The 3,783-nt window shown below is 44.2% G+C and overlaps 1 pseudogene; it reads left to right on the top strand.

Moving 5' to 3' along the window:
- Positions 1–202: 202 nt before the first annotated feature.
- On the top strand, positions 203–3,231 carry LOC119284447 (annotated as a pseudogene).
- The last annotated feature ends 552 nt before the right edge of the window (positions 3,232–3,783 follow it).

Here is a 3,783-nt window from a genome sequence, read left to right as displayed (position 1 = left end):
CTTTGGCACACAAGTAATGCAAAGCAAAGCATCATCTCGAAAATTGGACCGGGCATCGCATACTTTCTTTCCCACGTTCATTCTCCTTCGCATTCACTTCACCTCATCACCTGGACTACTATCCATTGAGCCACCCACCACCGGCGACCGACTGAGATCAGCGCACCACCGGTTGAGCCACCCAAGCCGGCGACTGACTGAGATGGGCTCCCTGCTGATGCCGCTGCTCGGCAGCGTCGCTGCCAAGGCCGGCGACGCGCTGGTGGCAGAGCTGCTGCGGGCATGGGGGCTGGATAAGTCCCGCCGGAAGCTGGAGCGCCACCTCGCGGCCGTCCAGTGCATCCTGCTGGACGCTGAGGTCAAGAGCCGCACCAACCCTGGTGTCCGCAAGTGGATCAACGACCTCAAGACCGCTGCCTACCAGGCTGACGATGTCCTTGACGAATTCCGCTATGAGGCACTGCGCCGCCGTGTTGCCCAGCTCCGTCGTGCCGCCCAGATCCGTCGCTGCTCCACCGCACGCAAGGTCCGTCCTCCTCGTCTTACCTTCTTCCCAAAGATTTTCCAGTTTATTTTATTTGAAAACAATGGAATGGAAGCCTTTTAATTGCAATATAAGGTTTCAATTCGGAAATGGAAGCCCTTAACTTGATTTCAATTTGTTTGTTTTTATTTTAGGTGCTGACCTACTTCACCGTCAATAGTCCACTTGTTTTCCGTCTTTCCATGAGCAGAAAGATGAAGGAGGCCCTTGACATAATAGATGAACTGGTTGTGGAGATGAACAATTTTCACTTTGTACAACATACCGAGACATCAACCATTGTTCATCCGCACACACACTCTCATGTTGATGAATTAGAGGTTGTCGGCAGACAATATGACAAGGAACAAGTGGTGAAGATATTGCTCGGCCACTCCCATGTAAGTAACAATGATAAGAATAACGTCATGGTGCTCCCTATAGTTGGTATGGGGGGAATTGGTAAGACCACACTTGCTCAACTTGTGCATAATGACCAGAGAGTGGTGCAACATTTTGAGTTGGTCTTATGGGTATGTGTCTCTGACAAGTTCATTATCGAAGAAATAATCCAATCTATAATAGAAGTGGCAACGATGAAGAAGTGTGATTTGACTCAGATGGAGACACTGCAAAAGGAACTTTCTAGAGTTTTGGGCAAGAAAAGGTACCTTCTAGTGCTGGATGATGTGTGGAATGAAGACGAACAGAAGTGGGATGCTATGAGATCACTGCTCTGCTCACATGCTGGCTCAGGTAGTGCTATAATTGTGACAAGCCGCAGCGATCAAGTTGCTTCTATTATGGGCACACTTCCTCTGCATCATATATCACTTCTAGATGACGATCAATCATGGGAGCTTTTTCATAGAAAAGCATTTGGAAGTGAAGTGGAAAAGAATGAGGAATTGATTTCAGTGGCAAAGAATATTGTCCGCAAGTGTAAGGGATTGCCACTTGCTATCAAGACCATAGCAGCTTTACTTCGCTCGAAGCATCATAGTCAGTGGTCTTCTGTTGTGGATAGTGATGTCTGGAAAGATGACATCCTCACAGTTACTGGTATTGTACCTGCACTACAACTTAGCTATGACCACTTGTCATCCGAAGCACAAATATGCTTCTCCTTTTGTGCTATTTTCCCCAAGGATAGCCTGATGGATAAAGACACACTAATCCAGTTATGGATGGCAAATGACTTTATTGCATCTGAAACAAGAGGCCAACAAATTTTCCATATGCTGGTTTGGAGATGTTTTCTGCAAGATGTGGAGATTCAAAAGAATCTGCTCTCCTTAAATAAGGATGACTTCATCCACCGACCAACTACTTGCAAGATGCATGATCTCATGCATGACCTTGCTGAGTCAGTAAGCAGAAATGATTGCTTCATTCTGCAAGAATGTTCATCACATCAAAAAAAAATTCAAGGATCCACAGATGCTAGTTCATTACAACATGAGGTTCGACATTTGTCACTTGATTATGTCAGTAGCAATACTATTGCAGATATGAAGGAAATTCTAGCTCCCCACCCCCGCACAATATTAGTCCAAAGGAAGTTGGAGTGGACTGAGACTTCCTTGGATACGGACAACTCTTTGAGTACGGCCATGTCAAAATTCGTGTCCTTGAGAACGTTGAAGACAATCTCATTCGAGACAAATATGACATGCTTGAAGCATCTTCGCTATCTAGATTGTTCTTATTCTAATATATCTTCACTTCCCGAAGCCACTGCCATGTTATATAGCTTGCAAACATTGAAGCTCATTGGTTGTCAAAAGCTTAAGTATTTACCAGAAGGTATGAGATATATGAGCAGTCTTCGACACATATTCCTCCTTAGTACTAATTCCTTGGAGTACATGCCAAAAGCTATTGGTCAGCTGAATTCTCTACAGACAATGACAAATTATGTCATTGACAATGATATAGGTCGTGGAATTGATCAACTAAAAGATTTGAATCTAACTGGTGCTCTTTCTCTGACTAAGCTGATAAAAGTGCACAGTGTAGAAAATGCTAAACAAAGCAATATGTCTGGCAAGCATAATTTGAAACGATTGTCACTCGATTGGACAGGCGGAAATTTTGATACCAGAGATGTTGGGAATGAAGAAGATACTAATGCAGAAGGAATTTTAGAGGCCCTTCGTCCTCACAAAAGGCTTGAAGGTTTAGCATTAATAAGATATACTGGTGCTAAATTGTCATCATGGATGCACGACTCTACACTGTTAGAACATCTGAGTGAGCTTTCTCTGATTGAATGCACGAAGTGCAAGGATCTTCCACCATTATGGCAGTTGCCCTCTCTCAGGTACTTGAGTTTGAATGGTTTGGATAGCTTGACAAACATACGCCTTACTAATGATGATATAGACATTGGACAATCATGTATTTCTCCACCACCCTTCTTTCCTAAACTAGAAACCATGATGGTTGCCTTCATGCCAAAGCTAGAGAGATGGCACCAGAAGGTGGGAGGACAAGTAGCAGTTGTATCATTCCCTCGGCTCAACTTCCTAAGTATTTATGGATGCCCAATGTTAGAGACACTACCCGAGGGACTCCTGCATCAGCTGCCAGCCCTCGAGTCAATACGTATCGTTCGCTGCCCTAAATTGAAGGAGGCCTTCTCAAGAGGAGGCGCCTTTTGGAATTTGGTTGAAGCAATTCCATATAGTTTGCGTGCCCTTGATTGAGATGCCCGTGTGTCTATGATTGCGTATTCTGCTGCGGGCCTCATGAGAATATTTATGCTTTCCAAGTTTGATGTATTTGGTGAGCTTGTTAATTGTAATTATGATGAGCACAACCTACCTAGATTTGATGCCAAAACTTAAAAGCATGTGTAGCTATGTAAAGATGGTTCACTTCTGTGTAATTCCTTTTTTTCACGTATCTGTTGTTATAGAGTATGATGTTATCACACCATGTATCTGTGTAAAGCTTTGATATGTTATTACTCATGCTGATTTGCAAAACGCAATATGCATAGGTCATATTTCCTTAGTAGATTATGGCCGGCCATAGCTTTATCTTTGTGGACTAAAATGTGTCAATGTATATCACTCAGTCTTAAAGAAACCGCTGTCACTAGACGCCATGGGGAGACCCTCGGGGAACTAATGAAGACACGTGGGCGTCGCCGCCCCAATCGACAGTTGCGAACCCTGGATCCCTAACACTCCAGCCAGGTACGGGACCTGCCATGGTATTCTCACGGCAGATGCCATGAGATGGCTAAAAGTGGG

The sequence above is a fragment of the Triticum dicoccoides genome, chromosome 4A (assembly GCF_002162155.2).
Source record: "Triticum dicoccoides isolate Atlit2015 ecotype Zavitan chromosome 4A, WEW_v2.0, whole genome shotgun sequence".
Taxonomy (NCBI): Eukaryota; Viridiplantae; Streptophyta; class Magnoliopsida; order Poales; family Poaceae; genus Triticum; species Triticum dicoccoides.
Note: the sequence above shows the minus strand (reverse complement) of the source record. Positions and strands in the feature narration are given on the sequence as shown.